Source organism: Suricata suricatta, chromosome 1 (genome assembly GCF_006229205.1).
Source record: "Suricata suricatta isolate VVHF042 chromosome 1, meerkat_22Aug2017_6uvM2_HiC, whole genome shotgun sequence".
Lineage (NCBI taxonomy): Eukaryota > Metazoa > Chordata > Mammalia > Carnivora > Herpestidae > Suricata > Suricata suricatta.
The window spans coordinates 79,753,957-79,770,602 of record NC_043700.1 but is presented as its reverse complement, the minus strand read 5'-3'; the positions used below and the strand labels follow the sequence as shown (position 1 = coordinate 79,770,602).

Here is a 16,646-nt window from a genome sequence, read left to right as displayed (position 1 = left end):
TGTGGATTCAGAGATCCAGTGCTCAAAGTAAATCACTTGATGCATCTTATAATAAGCCCACTGTTTGGAATGGGAGATGCCAAAGGCTTAATGAGCAAGAAAAAGAACATATTAAAAGAATGACAGCCGGCTCTGGTGAAGCTGTCTGGAGACAGGGGACCGAGGGACTTGTGGGCTAAAGTGCATCTGTATTTAATAAAAGATCTACTTTTCCTTAGATTTTTTCACTTAATTATTAGTGTTATTTCTGAGGATTGTGGTAATCGTTCTTCTTGGCTTCTGTAAGAGATTTGTGAGAAGCCACAGAAATGTTTGAATCTAGTTATTTGCCAGCAGGAGAGATGCTATATAATTAAGCTGTCGTTTTCCCTGATAGGTTATTATCAGCAGGCAATAAGAAGTGTGCATCATTATAAATTGTCATACGGCATTTCATGCTACAGCAGATGAGGTATGTCTTCTGTGGCAACACTGAGCAATCAGGTAGAAACTGGTGCCATTATGGTCATTATAAATCACAGCATACACTTCAATAGTTAAACAATTATCTATAGTGGCAGTACTAGAAAATTGGTTAGTAATAATTGACTGATTTTTATGATGAAGATTAATTTTTATGTGTTTTTTGTACAAATACCTGAAGAATTCAAAACAAGAACATCCATTTAAAACACACACATGGGCACTTTGCATTTTTTTTTTGGTTCATTATCTTCTTTTTTTAATGTTTATTTATTTTTCAGAGAGAGAGAGAGAGACAGAGTATGAGTGGGGGAGGGGCAGAGAGAGAGATAAGGAAACACAGAATCTGAAGCAGACTCCAGGCTTTGAGCTGACAGCACAGAACCCAAAGCCGGATTGAATCCACAAACCACAAAATCACGACCTGAGCAGAGATCAGACGCTTAACTGACTGAGCGGCCCAGGCACCCCTTAGGTCATTTGTGTTTAACTGCAAATGTTTGAAGGACCAGAAAGTCACCACAATAGCTTCCCGTATATATTTTTAGAGTTTAAAATGATATATATTTAATATTTCTATTATATGAAGATACTGCACGGTGGCACTAAAGAGGCCCAAACTAGCCCCCAGTAGATTCAAGTCTATTTGGTTTTCTGTGGTTGGAAGCTACAAGTAAATAAGGGAATGGCCTGGCCTCTGGGATAGAAGGGAAATCTTTCTTTATCTTTGGAGGCCTAAAGCTACAAGTCTTCTCTCCTTTCTTTCTCTTTCCTTTCTCTTGATATTGTTCCTTTACCATTCTTCTCCCTGGCTTCTTCTCTCATCATGATTTATGTTCTCCAAAACTTAGTTCACATTAGCCAGCCATAAAAACCTCACCTTGACCGGCCCAGCTGCCTCTGCCCCTTCAGTTTTGCTGTACTAGATGTCGCCCTGTTTATGGCAGAGTGTGACAGCTGTCTTCTTTGTGAGCACTTAGAAAACCTATCCAACTAGACCATTGAAAGCCACGGTATGAAATGTTTGTTTCCAGGATTTGACCCAAGAAAGAGCTTGCACCAGAATGTGAATTCACCCCATCAGTAGCACACATGTTTAGTTCACCTGTCATGTTTTTCACAGCCAGTCTTTTCTGGAGGAGGAATTAGTGTAAATTTATTCACTATAAACTGGTGCCTTAATAACACTAAACTAGACAGTAAGGGTGCTAATGACTACTTTTTCTGAGGGGCCTATGAGAGGGGTGGAGCAGTCTGATTTCTAGGGACATGGTGACTGGGGTCACGTTCACGGTGATAATCACTAAGAGGTCATGTTTTTGAGGGCTCACTGTGTGTCAGAGCCTGTTCTGTGTAGGTTTGGTGAATGAGCTCACTTGACCTTATGATGACCCAGTGAGGGCAGGCACTAACATTTTCCCCATTCTACAGATGAAGAAGCTGAGGCCCTGGGAGATTAATTGATCTCCTCTCAACCTTATTGTTAGTAACTGGCTAAGTTGGACATCAATCCAGACAGGACGGAAACCAAAGGGTCTGGTCTGCCTGCATCCGTGCTGTCCAAAGACTTTTCTGCAGTGGTGGACGTGTCCTCTAGCCACTGTGTCTGGTAGGGTAACCACAAGCCATGTGTGGCTTTGAGCACTTGAAATGTGGCTAGCCCCACTGAGGAAGTGAATTTTTAGCTTTCTCTTTTTAAATTTTTTTAATGTTTATTTTTGAGACAAGAGACAAATCATGAGCTAGGGAGGGGCAGAGAGAGAGAGGGAGACACAGAATCCAAAGCAGACTCCAGGCTCTGAGCTGTTAGCACAGAGCCCAGTGCGGGGCTAGGACTCACAAACAGTGAGATTGTGATCTGAGCCGAAGTCGGATGCTTAATGTACTGAGCCACCAAGGCGCCCCCTCGCTTTGTGTTTTTAAATTTACATTTATGTTTAAATAGCCACATATGGTTATGGTTATATAGGCTAATAGCCTAACAAAAGCAGGAGTAAAAGAATGTGGTATTCTTTCTCCCATTTGTAGAGTTTCCCTGAATCCTACTTTTTTAAAAGTTTATTTATTTACTTTGAAAGAGACAGAGACAGCATGAGCTGGGGAGAGGCAGAGAGCAAGGGAAAGAGAGAGAGAATCCTAAAGTGACTCCATACTGCCAGCTGTAGAGCCCAACTTGGTCTCGAAACCTTGGGAGCATGACCTGAGCCAAAACCAAGAGTTGGATGCTAACCCACTGAGCCATCCAGATTCCCCCTGCATCCTACATTAAAAAAAAAAAAAGTTTAATATTAAAAAAAAGAAAGAAAGAAAGAAAGAAAGGAAAGAAAGAAAGAAAGAAAGAAAGAAAGAAAGAAAGAAAGAAAGAAAGAAAGAAAGAAAGAAAGAAAAGGCTTTTTAAATTTGTTGCTGTCGGGGCACCTGGGTGGCTTCAGCTCAGGTCATGATCTTATGGTTTGTGGGTTCAAGCCCCATGTTGGGCTCTGTGCTGACTGCTCAGAGCCTGGAGCCTGCTTCGGATTCTGTCTCCCTCTCTCTCTGACTCTCCCCTGCTCATGCTGTCTCTCTCTCTCTCAAAAATAAATAAAACACTAAAATAATTAAATTTGTTGCTGTAGGGAAGCAACAGGATTAAAAAACAAATTATTAACTGCTTTCTCTGCTTCAGGCTTTCTGCTAGCCTTTAGGGATTACGAATAAATGAATAAGAAGATACAGTTCCTGTCTTCAAGGAACTCAGACTCTAAGTAACTTTGTCGAGATGCTATACGTTTTTTTTCCAGAGCCTCTTCATATGTTTAGACAAAGTTTTTAAATACTTGCTATTTAATAATTTGCAGTGTTTTGCTTATAATTTTTAATATTTTAATTTTTTTCAGAAGGGAATCCATTCCTATGGTTGAAAATTCAGAGGGTACCAAGTTGCTTTTCATTCCCTTTTATAGAAACAACCACTGTTAGCACTTCTTAGTTCTTACCTTTATAAATATTTTGTTCATACACGAGGAAACACAAACATATGTTTAATTCTTTTTTAAAAAACAGATATGTACTGTTGAGTAACCTTGTTTCTTGCACCTAAAATAATACACCTTGGATACTTTCATACTAGCACTTAAAGACTTTCTCATTTTTTCCTATGGATGCATAATATTCCATTATGTGGGTATATCATAATTTATTTAAGCAGTCCTCTGTGGACATTTAGTCATTTACGATCTTTTGCTATTCCAGGGCATATTGACAAGAGTAACTTTAGCAATTATATTCTAATGTGAACTAGAGTGAATTGCATTCATGTTTCCCAGAGCACATTCTACAAACAGTCTGAGAAGATATTCAATATAAATAGAGGGTTCTCTGGCTAAATAACTTCAGGTAACTGGGGATATTCATTGGGGATCCAGAGTGCACCTTGTTGAAGTAAAGAAAATCCCACAGTAATCCCATAGACAGTAATCTATGTCAGTGTAATCCAAGTGTTTCCCAGGCTTCGATTTTCTCAAGTAGTAGAACAGATTGTTTCTGTAGATTGAGTTCCATGGAAATCATACTCTGAGCTAGAAATGTACATGCAAGACACCTGCCAGGGCGTGTTCTCAGGAAGGACACCTGATGGAAGGGAGTGGTGATAGAAGTAAGACAGCCAAAGGGAGAAGGGAACTGTGATACAGTTGCACAGAGGCCTCAGCTGGTTGGTCCCATGGAGAGTGAGTGCCCTCAAGCTGGGATGGCCCATTACCAGACCCCAACAGGGAGGTGTTGTGACCTTGTCCTTCTACTGGGGGGAGTGGGGAATTCTGGGAGAGACTCAGCTCTGAGCTGTCAGCTGGGGTGATGAGAGCCTCAGTATTCACTACAACTCTGAATAGCACTTTCACATTCTTTATGGAAATGAGTATCAATTCCTTCATAGGTTTGCTGTTCAGAACAAGTCACTAGATTTCTTTGTGACCTGATTTCTTTCTCTATGAAATGTGGATGCCCAGCTGGATGCTCTTTAGAATATCTAACATTCTTTTTTTCTAATTCCATTTAAATATGTACTAATTAAGCTCCACGGAAAGGGACAAGTTTTTCTAAACATGTATTTGGCCACATACAGGCCATCGACCTGGCTAGATCAGCCCTAATCATCTGATATCACTGCTGTGCATTTATGGAGAGGATACACTGTTATAGCGTTGTTAAGAGTATGCCACTTAACTTCAGGCAGATTCTTGGGGCAAAATGTCATGAGAGCTATGTTAGTTTCTTTTGCTTTTTAAAATATTTTTTTTTACCTCTTGGTAGGTGTTTCCTGAAGAAGCTAGCCCGCCATCTTCCTGGAGACATTAAACCCATGTTGCTAATAGTTGAAGGATTAGACCGTCTGGTGTCCAACCAGCTTTAAACCACAGTTCTAGGTGCTCTTATTCATCCTCCCTTTGGAAGCTCATGGGGTACACAGATGTAGCCAAAAAGCCATCTCAGTTTCCCGCAGGCATTCTGCATGAAAATCACATGGGTCTGAGTGCCTGTCCTGTGTATGTTAGCAGACTTGCTAGCTACATTTTCATGCCTGATGCAGGATTCATCAGTTGTGGTGCCTCTCACGGACGCTTGTTTTCTGATTGGAGAGGGAAAAGGGTCCGAGGAATGGACCTCTCTTAGGTGTGCTGATAGAGTTGATGGAGCTTCAGAGAGAGGATGGAAAAATATCTAAGAAAAATTCTCAAAGAAGTTGTTACAAGATAATGGAGGAGACAGTGATATGGGAAATAGAACCAGGATTAAGGAATTGGTTGTTAAATGAACATGATGCCCAGATGAAGATGGAAAAGCGAAAAAAAAACCAAAAAAAAAACAAAACAAAAAAAAACATGCTAAGATTGATGGTCGTGTCCAAGATTAACTTTTGAATTGAACACTCTTCTCAAAAACCTTAATCTTTTCTTTCAGCACTAAGCTTAATAAGAATTCTTGTTAAGCTTATTATATTATGCTTATTATTATTATTACTATGGTAATGGATCAGGGAATCTGGTGCATAACCATGGTAATTGTTAAAAAAGGAATCTGAAAGGGAACAAACTAGAAAGATATTGTTAGAGTATGGGTGGAAATGATGGAATAGGAATTTGCCTTAAATAGATCCAAAAAAATTAATCTTTTCTGACCAATCATTGACTCTTTCCTTTTCCTCTATTAACAGATGGTATGTATGACCCTTTATATTAACTCTGAGATATTTCTAGAACCACTGCCCTCGTCATCCATTTGCAGTGTTTTTTCTGCAAAGTGTCAGATCCTGTAGCACACTGGTCATTTTCAGCTATTCAGCTGTGGAGTCCATTTTAAATGCCAGTGTCATTGGGCACCTGGGTGAATCAGTTGGTTACATATCTGACTCTTGGTTTTGGCTCAAGTCACGAGCTCATGGTTCCTGTTTTTGAGCCCTGGGTTGGGCTATGTGCTGACAGTGTAGAGCCTGCTTGGGATTCTCTTTCCCTCTCTCCCTCTCTCTCCCCCTCCCCCACTTGCATACATGCTCTCTTTCTTTCAAAATAAATAAAAGAACTGTAAAAAAATAAAAGTAAAATGTCCATGTTGTCTTCTTATGTTCTGCCAGTTGAGGTTAGACCTGTGGGGCCAGTTGGAGGAAGAGAGTGTGGTTCATGTTTTCTTGCCTTTTAACTTCCTTCTGGTTTTCACTGATGGAAGTTAGGACTGAGAGGGGGGCAAAAAGGCCATATATTTTCCGATTTGAGGTCATCCTCTGTTGGTTGTTGCTTCTCTTCCTGCTGATAGTAACTAACCATGGATACTTTCTGTGTGGGAGGACTCCAAAGTTGGTCATTTCTATGGGACATGTGTGAGTTCTTCTTCACACGTACAGTGGTCTCTATATGGGCCCTTGGTGCACAACTAGGTTTAAGATCTTCCTACCCTCCCACCTCCCTCTCCTAATTGTATGGCCCACCAGGTCTAATGATCTGGGTCCCGTTGCAAGGAGGCCAGCTTGGGTCCACAGCTTTGCTGAATGAAGTACTAGCAACAAAATCTGATGCTTTTCTCCATTATTGTATTTTCCCTTTGGTCAGATAGGTTGAACAGCAAACCAGCAATGCCTTGAGGTGATATGATGTGTACCCGGGAAATAAGATGCAAGTTTGTTTTACTCAGCTCAGGCTGCCATAGCAAAATACCATGTCTGGGCTTTCTGGGGAAGTCCAAGATCAAGGTGGCAGCTGATTTAGTTCTCTGGTGAGGACTCTTGGCTTGCAGATGGCTGCCTTCTTGTTATGTCCTTACGCAGTGGAGTAGTGGGGGAAATTAAGATTCTGGTGTCTCTTCTTAGAGAGGCAATAATCGCATCATGAGTGCCCTTCCTTTATGACCTCATTTAACCCCAATTACATCTCCAAAGCCTCATCTCCAGACATCATCACATTGGAGTTAGGGTTTCAACATAAGAATTTTGGGGGAAACAATTCAGACTATAGCACCGTCTCCTCTCTGTATAGAGGACATGGACTTGGGAAGGGATTTTGAGGTGGAGTTGGTGGTTTGGAGGAAGTAAAAGTAGTAAGGGCTTGCCCACCTCTGAGTTAGCACTGGAATGGATGTCTGGACCTAGCTGTAAAACTCTCTTTAGAACAGGAAGCAACGTAATGCTTCTTTATCCCCAACATTGGGTTCTATTCACCAATTCCAGGGAAAGAATAAAGACACATTCAAAATCCTCTTAAAATATCATTCCTCACCTGCCTTCTTGAGGTCTGAGCCTTGGTAGGCAGCGTTCCCTTCGTTAGACTAACACTGCTCATTCAGAAAGGCTAGCTCAGATGTCACGGGCTCATTGACGTCTTTCCAAATCCCTCATCTTTCTCATCTCTTCTCAAGTAATTACCTCACACCGTATGTATTTTAATCTGGACCTTTCTTTATTCTTCTATTCAAACACAAAGCGGATTTGTTGTTTGTAGTTTTCCCCCCACCAGTTGGTGAGTTCCTTAAGGATCAAAACCAGTTGCTAGGTCCGTAAACATGATAAGTTTTGAATAAATATTTTACTTGTTTATTTATTTTAAGTTTATTTATTTATTTTGTGTGAGACAGAGACAGCGTGAGAGGGAGAGGGGCGCACAGAGGAGGAGAGAGAAAAAAATCCCAAGCATGCTCTGCTCTTCCAGTGCAGAGACTGACTTGGGACTCAAACTCACAAACCATGAGATCATGACCTGAGCCAAAACCAAGAATCTGAAGATTAAGTGAGCCACCCAGGCACCCCTGAATAAATATCTTAAATAAAACAGAAAGGTTCCAGCATAGAGGCATGTATATTGAATGATTATACTTCTGGACTTACAATTATATGAAATTTTTATTAAATCAGTAATAGTAATAAGATTATAGAGATAATTTTATTATTACTATTAACATAAATATCCTTTATATTATAGGCCATACTGAATTTTGGTTAAGATGTTTCTCATTTTATAAAATGAGAATTATACTGCTTAACTTTTAAAAATGACATAAGTTTGATTACCTTTTTTTTAATAGGAAATATTAGGGTTTTCTGATGATGCAATCTGTTGGCATATTCAGACCCCTTTAAAATCATATGTCCCTTGAAAATATGATGTTATAAGATTGTGTTTTTCTACTGAGTGTTCCAGTGGAGACTTTGTTACTCCATTCTTAGAATCGATATTTGTAACGTATTTTCAGCATCTTCTTGGCATTGGTCAGTGACTTGGTATCAAGTCCACAAATGCATTTGACATCATATTTGTTTTGTGCTGTGTGTGAGGAAATGAAAAAGTTTTACTAGAAACTACATAAAAATATAGTTTATTTTAAATGATGTATGATTATTTGTCTTCCAAAATGCAGTAGCTATAGTCAGCCAGGATGTGAGTTAAATTTGGGGAGTTTGAAGATGTTAGGGAAGATTAGTAAAAAAATTCCTGTGGACTTCTGAAGCTTTCTCCATATGAATCTTCCTGTCTTTTCTAGCATAATCAGGTATGATAATCATAAATCCAAAGAAAGGAGTATTTTTCAATATGTAATTTTAAATCTTTTAATCTTTACCTTTGACACCTACAGAATGCATTCCTATTTATTGCCATCTGGCTCTTTAAAGCAATATCCCCTCATGTACCATGTGGTTTTTTCAAAGGAAGCAAATCAATATTAGCACACAGCCAGCCCACAGGAGGTTGTATAAAATAACATTTTAAGAATTATATCATGTAATATAAATTCCTTTATGTAATAATGTAATTAGTAATAAAGAAGATGTGAAAAACCAGTTGAAATTTTACACACACACACACACACAGACACACACACACCCCCTCAGAATTTTAAACACGAACATCTTGGTTATATAAGAAAATGCTATTTGTCATAAAATGTTTAAAGCATTTTCTGAGGACAGAAAGCACTCCACCTAACAAAGGCAGGCAGATTTTTTTCTGAAAAGAGCCAGATAGTAAATATCTGAACCTTTCTAAACCAAATGGTCTGTGGCAACTACTCAACTCTGCCTTTACTCCTGGAAAGGAACCATAAATAGTAGTGGGTGTGGCTCTGTCTCAATAGAACTTTACAAAACAGGTGGGAGGTGACGTTTGGACTGTGAGTCATAGCTTGCCTACCCTCAGTTTGTAAGACATTCTGTATCTCACCTTCTGCTATAGTATTAGGTTAATTTTAGAGGAACCGAGATGCTCAAAACTAAACAATATATATGTAATCCAACCACCCAATTTCTGAATGATTTTACTCATGTAAGGAAATTAGACAATAACGTAGATCAGATTTTTTGAATGACCCAGTGAAACTTTTGAAAAATATTGAGAATAATGTGAAGTCAAATTCAGTCTCAGGAACGAAACAAAAGAACGTCATAGAAATGGAAATTCAAGGAACCGACTTCTTTCTGAATAAAGTGAAAACACACCTTTCATTTTTACTTTCAGTTATAATTTACATTTATTCCTTCAGAAGAAATCCTGGGGCATGTGTACAGATCAGGATAAACAATAGAGTAAGTAAAAATGATTATAGAACTTGAAACTCTACAAGAATCCTAGGAGGAAAAAGGTAATTCCTTTCTTGTGCAATCATTTCTGTAATCAGAGAATAAAAGAAATATAAACTGAAAGAAAAAGTATGAAGAGCATGCTTCATATGCTTCCTTGAACCTGCTCTGTTTCCTAGAATTATTATGAATTCCCCAAATTCAAGGGGCACCTGGGTGGCTCGGTCGGTTAAGCGTCCCTCCTCAGCTCAGGTCACAATCTCAGGGTTCATGGGTTCAAGCTTGGGGCTGTGTGCTGACAGCTCAGAGCCTGGAGCCTGCTTCAGATTCTGTGTCTCCTTCTCTCTCTGCCCCTCCCCTGATCGCACGCACTCTGTTTCCCTCTCCCCAAAACAAATAAACATTAAAAAAAAAAAAAAAAGAATTCCCCAAATTCGAGAAACAACTTACTGACAGTCTTAGGGTAGACATATAGTAGGTGTTACCACCATTGGGAGCTCAGAGGAGCAGCAGGAGAACATTTTGGATGTTGAGAAGTAGAATTTGTGACATTCTTACCATAGTGACATAGCTCTGAATTGTCTTGTCACTATGAGATATTTATGTAAATGAATAAACACATTATTTTTTAAAATTCCATTATGGTCAAGCCAGGGTAAGAAACGGGAAATTTCTTTAAATGAAATCATACTTCAGCATGAGAAACTCAACAGGAATCTCCCCTCAGTTGTTTTGAAGTCATAAGCTAAGTGTCATGTGCTTTCTGTTTCTTTGATTCTCCTTGACTCCTAGATTTTTTAGTTATGGCTTCCGTCAGGGTACTTCAAATCAGAAGCATTTGATGTGGGTATTTTGTGGAGGCCTGTGACAGCTGTTCTTGCTTGATGTGAGGGAGGTTTGAGAAGAATACAGGCTAGGTAGAAATAAAGGTACGTCTCTTACAATTTGCATAGTAAAAGCAGACCATCAATTTTAAGATGGTCCTTAAGGAGCACCTGGGTTACTGTAACAAGAATCCAGGAAGGTTTTATTTCTATGGGATGTTCCTTTGAAGGTAGCTTTTATTTTGGGTAATCAGTTGGGAAGCACACTAGACTCTATATGCTCAAGAGATTTGGGCCGCATTGACGTTTATGCTAACTGAATCTCACTTGTACTAGTTATCATATCTTTGTTTCCTTTCTTATATTCTGAAACTAAATGCATTTAGGAAGATGAAGTTGGGTACAGACCAGGTTATGTAGGATCTCATCTGTGCCTGGTTCACTTAAAGCTCCCTCCTCTTTTATTTCGGCCAGGGCTGCAGCCTCCAGGCATGGGTGGCGTGGAGTCCCCATCGTTTAAGGCACTTTATGTCAAGTTAAAATTTTTTTCTTACTATTTTTCTGATTATAAAAGCAATATGTGCTCATAGTAAGCATGACCACTACAGAAAACTGTCAAGTGGGGAAAATATCACCAGCAAGGCAATTACTAACAGGCAACTTGTTGCATTGTTATTTTTTTCTACATAGTTTATATAAAAAGGTTAGAACATTTGCCTTCTGCTTTTGTTTTTTAACAATAGTCAGTGACATTTCCTTGTGACATTATGTAATGTAAATATTATTTTTAATGTGAGTATAATACTCTGTTTTTTAAAAAGGGCACCTGGTTGGCTCAATCGGTTAAGCATTGGACTTTTTTTTTTTAATTTTTTAACATTTATTTATTTTTGAGAGAGAGAGACACAGAGCACGAGAGGGGAAGGGGCAGAGAGAGAGGGAAGCACAGAACCTGAAGCAGGCTCCAGGCTCTGAGCTGTCAGCACAGAGCCTGATGCAGGGCTTGAACCCACAGACTGTGAGATCATGACCTGAGCTGAAGTCAGAAGCTTAACCGACTGAGCCACCCAGGCGCTCCAGCATTGGACTTTTGAGTTCAGCTCAGGTCATCATCACATCAGGCTCTGTGCGGACAGTATGGAGCCTGCTTGGGATTCTATCTCTCTCCCTCTCTCTGCCCTACCCCTGCCCATGTTTACTTGCTCTCTCTCTCAAAATAAATAAAATTTAAAAAATAAATAGAATGACATCAAATGTATCAAAATTCATTATGATTTTGTTAATTTGTGGTTATTAAAAATAACACTTATGTGAATATATTTTTGAATAAATTGCTGTCCAGATTTCTGACAATTGTGTTAAGAAAACTTTGGTAGGAGGAGAATTAAGATGTCTGACATCTTAAATATTTTTAACAGGTCTCAACACATATTCTAGGGAATCCATACGAATTTATACCTTTGCCACCATTTTGTGAGTTTTACAGACACTGCATCTTCACCAACACTGACATTTAACAGTTTTAAAACAATTCTTCCAGGTTCCATGACGAATAGGGCAGTAGTCTGGGCCAAAGGTAATTTTCCTCCTGGAAACCATATGGAATGGGATTGCAGGGAGACTCACAAACTAAGTCTATCCCAAACCCCAGAGACCGTGAAAGCCATAATATCATAAAATAAAACATGTGTCAGCAGAGTTTTATTCGGGAAGCCCTGCTGAGTGACACAGAGGAATGGCAGTATGGGAGGGGCCCTGTGGTGGCAGATGTCAATAGTCACGGGCAGATTAGTAGTCCAAGAAGGAAAGAACCCTGTTCTGAGTGGGAACTAAGCTCCCAACGAGAAGTCATTGCTGTAAGAAATGGAGAAGGACTTTTTGTTCCACTGGTAGTGGATCTCATAGAGCATATCTTTCAAAAAAAAGTGGAATGCAATCCGAAGGAAGGGGCTGTGTAACTCCGTGGCAGGTTCCAGTGACGAAGCCGGAGGAGCTCAGAACAGATGAATAAGCCGCCTCTTAGAAACTCTGAAGGACTTCCCAAGATGCCTTCTGCCAGGTGGGGCCAAGTCCTGGGCTCCTCGTCTGGGCTTTCCTCCTGACATGAAAATGTGAACAAACTAACAGGCTCTGCGACTCATCTTTGATCAGTGTGATTCAGGAGTTAGTAACAAATTCTTGTCCTTTTCTCCACCAGGGAATAACCACATAAGGTACGGTTTGTGCTACCATGCGCACTTAAAAATGGCCGCCTCACGGTAGCCCTTCTGTTGGCTTTCTCCCCTCTCCTGCTTCTTTCCGTTTTCACTTCCTCCTGCTTGCCTGGAACCGCACTCCTTAATGGAATATTTTTTTCTGTGCCTAATGATGTTGTCATTTCTTTATTGTTTGATTTCCACTGGGATTTCTCTTCTGATTCACTTGTTGAAAATCAAGCAGTTAAGAATTCCCTGGTTATCTTTTTTTCGGTTATTGATTTTGCAGCCAGAATTCTATCAGAGAATAAACACTGAATAATTTCGGTCCTTTTAATTTTGTAATGACTCGCTTACTGGCCCAGCATATAGTAAATCTTGGCAGATATTCCAGTAGTAACTTGAAAAAAGTGTGAATTTTGTCACTGTTGGGCACAATGCACCAAATTGTCAGGTAGGTCAAGTTTATCATTTGTTATTTTTTTTTGGACCTACCCTATCCTTCCTGAATTTTTATTTTATTGTTAATCTGTTACTTTGTGAGAGATTTTTAAATCACCCACAGTAATGGTACATCTGCCTATTTTTTCTCTAGTTCTGTTAATTTTCTTTATAAAATTTAAAGCTATGGTTTTAGAAGGTTTTAGATTGGGATATCCCCTGGTGGATGGACCTTTTCAGGGGTTTGAAATGCCCTCCTATCTTTCTAATAAAATTATTTGGCTTCACGTCTGCTTTTTCCAACATATTTGCATGATCTATATTTTCCCTTCCATTTACTTTCAGCATGCCTTTGTCCTAATGTCACAGGTGTGCCTCTTGCAAACAACATGTAGCTGTGTTTTACATTTTTGTTTTTATTCCACCTGGAAATCTTAGTCTTTCTTAGAGTATTTAGTCCATTTTCATTAAAGATAATTACTGAGATGGTTGTGTTTATATCTACCATCCACCTATGATTTCTTATTTGATCCATCTCTTTATGTAGCTTTTTTCCTCCTTTCTTGCTTATGGGTCGATTAATCAACTTTTTATTATCCATTTTTCCTCTGTTAATTTGTTAATACTATTTTACTCATATATTACTTTAAATATTACAATGTATGTCTTTTTAATTTTTATTTTTTAAAGTTTATTTATTTATTTATTTTGAGAGAGAGAAACAACAAGAAGGAGAGGGGCAGAGATGGAGAAAGAATCCCAAGCAGGCTCTGTGCTGTCAGCGTAGAGCCTAGTGCGGGGCTCAAACTCATGATCTTTGAGATCACTACCTGAGCTGAAATCAAGAGTCGGACATTTAACTGACTGAGTCACCCAGGCACCCGAGCAACATGTATCTTCTTAAAGTTGTTTCTCTAGATATTTGTTATTAACTCAATATTATGATAATCATCATTTGTATATTATATTTTATCTGATGCTTATTTTAAGAAGTGTGATTTCACCCCTTTCAGAGAAATACAAACTCTAAATTATTTTCATGAGGTCATAATATCATTGACACCTGAGCTTGGTCAAAATTTCACAAGAAGAAAACTATCCATAATTTCATTTATGAATAGGAATGCAAACTCTTTAGAAAATTATCAGGAGAAAGACTCCAGCAACTCATTCAAGGAGTAATATATCATGATGAAGGTGAGATCATTCCAGGAATGAAAAATGATGACCTCTACTAAAAATAATTCATCATATTAATTGATCTAAGGGAAAAATTATATGTTAATCTCTATAGATGTTGAGTGTTCATTTGACAAAATTCAACAGCCATTCTGGATTTTTTTTAAAAAAGAGACAATACAGTAAGAGTTAAACATTTTGTGACCATGATAAACTGTTTATGCACTAACACATACATACACACACAAACTCAGCCAAAAGACAGCAAAATAATTAATGGCAAAATGCTAGAGGCACTTTCGCTATTTCTGCTGAAAGACAAATAAGCTAAGTGTGCACAGTTCTCATGCCTACTTGTAATAGTATGCCAGAGTTATTAATCAACAAAACTAAACAAGAGAAACTTATTTGTAGATGACTTAGAAAATCCCAAAGAATGTAACTGAAAAGATTTCTAACTATGATTTGATTCTAACATCTAAAAGAGAGGGAAAAAAAAAGGCTAGTCTGACTCACTAAATCCTTTGGTTGACAACAAAACTAAAAAGTAGCTACTCTGAAGAAATCCTCAAGAAGAATGATAAACTGGGAAAAAGTACTTATCACTGAAATCACCATATGTTATCTCGCTAATATATTTTAGAAATTGTGGGGTTGGAGAGAAATAAAAACAATAAAACAATGAGAAAAGATCATGAATAGACAGGTTGCATAACAAGAAATATAAGTAGTCTTTCAATTCATAAAAAATATTCAACCTCATGCAAATTTTTAGTTGTTTTTTTAAATTTATTTAAGGAATATGGGAATATAAGTATATGTTTCTCAATTCGCTTGCATTTCATTAAGACACTTTGAGGATTCACAGGAGCTAATAAAAATGGTTGTTTAAATAAGGAGAAGAATATGGAGGGAATATAGAGTAGACAGGGAAACGAATCACGGCACAATTTATAACTGAATACCTTTTCATATTGTTTTGTTATTCAACCATGTGAGTATTTTACCTTTCCAGAAAAAATGAAATAAAGTGTAATTTTCTGAGAATTTGTGAAGTGAGAAATTTAATCACATTTTATCTTGCATTCTTGATTACTGTAGACTGAATTCTTTAAAATATTCATTTGTTATTTGTATTTTTATTCTTTGAAGTTATCTGCTCAAGTTTTTTATAGTTAGAGATTTTTTTCTTACCAAATTTTATAATCCTTTAATATATAAGGAACCAGTATATTTTAACATATTTATTTCTACCTGTTTAGTCTGTAAATCCTATTATTAATTGCACATTAAAAAATTTATAGAACTTAATAATTATTTTTTCATCTTGTCAAATCTATCACTTTTATTTTGTTGAGTTTTAAAAAATTGCTTTAAGCCTATCCAGAAATAAGATGCTTACTTACATTTTTTTTTCTAGATGTCATTTTTTACAAACTGGAATTTGTCATATGAAGTGAGATGAGAATATAATTTTTCTCCACAAAAGCTGACTAGCGATCTTCCAGAATCTTTGTGAAATAGTAACCATTTTCTTACCTGCTGCTTTAAGATTTCTTTCATTGAGACAGCTATCAAATACTTCAGTGACACATTTATTTTCATTTTGTAGTAAATTTTAACATCTAGTAAGACTAGTTGTTTTTTTATTACTTTCCTATTTTAAAATTATTTTTACCAGTGGATTTTTCCACATGAGCTTAAAAATCATAGTGTCGTTTTAACTACCTTTGTCAATTTTTATGTCAATTTTACTTTCAATTTTCTTATGAAATAACTTGGAAAAATGATATCTCTGTAGTATACATTGTTACCACCTAGGAATAAAATATGCATCTCAACTTATTTATCTTTTTTGCTTTTCAGTCTAGTTTTATTGATTTTTTATACAGTTCTAGTACATTCCTATCCTATTCATCCTGAGTAGTATATAATTTTGTCAGTAATGTGAATTAGATAATTTTCTCTCTATCTTGTTAAGATATAGAATGATAAATATGAAAATAAGCAGTTACTTAAGTTTTTTAACATTTATTTTATTTTTGAAGACAGAGAGACAGATCATGAGCAGAGGAGGGGCAGAGAGAGAGGGACACAGAATAGGAAGCAGGCTCCAGGCTCTGAGCTGCCAGCACAGAGCCTGACGTGGGGCTGGAACCCATGAACTATGAGATCAGTCATGACCTGAGCTGAAGTCAGATGCTCAACTGACTGAGCCACCCAGGTGCTCCAATAGTTACTTAATTTTTATTTTTCATTCATTTTGTTAGAAACCATCTCATAGAACTTGCTATTTTAGGGGCTCCTGGGTGGCTCAGTCAGTGAGACGTCAGACTCTTGGTTTCAGCTTAGGTCATGAACTCATGGTTCCTGGGTTCAAGCCCTGTGTCAGGCTCTGAGGTGATAGTGAGGAGCCTGCTTGTGATTCTTTCTCTCCCTCTCTCTCTCTGTCCCTCCCCTGCTCACTCTACTCACTCTCTCTCAAAATAAACATAAAAAAAAAAAAAGAAC

The 16,646-nt window shown here is 37.8% G+C and overlaps 1 protein-coding gene and 1 long non-coding RNA gene across 5 annotated transcripts in view; one reads left to right on the top strand and one right to left on the bottom strand.

Annotated features, from left to right (window-relative positions):
- The window catches only part of IL15 (interleukin 15), a 74,062-nt gene that overhangs the window by 16,604 nt on the left and 40,812 nt on the right, over window positions 1-16,646 (top strand). Inside the window, exon 1 of one of the 4 annotated variants that reach the window (XM_029940707.1) lies at window positions 12,326-12,533. The exons of the other annotated variants lie outside the window; for them this stretch is intronic. The gene's annotated coding sequence lies outside the window, so the exon portion shown is untranslated. Of the gene's footprint in view, window positions 1-12,325; window positions 12,534-16,646 lie in introns of those variants that run through there. 4 annotated transcript variants of the gene reach the window in all.
- LOC115292684 lies at window positions 9,417-10,022 on the bottom strand. The gene is made up of 2 exons (XR_003909092.1): window positions 9,947-10,022; window positions 9,417-9,584 (listed from the first exon to the last, which is right to left on the bottom strand). It is a non-coding gene; the product is annotated as an uncharacterized LOC115292684 (long non-coding RNA).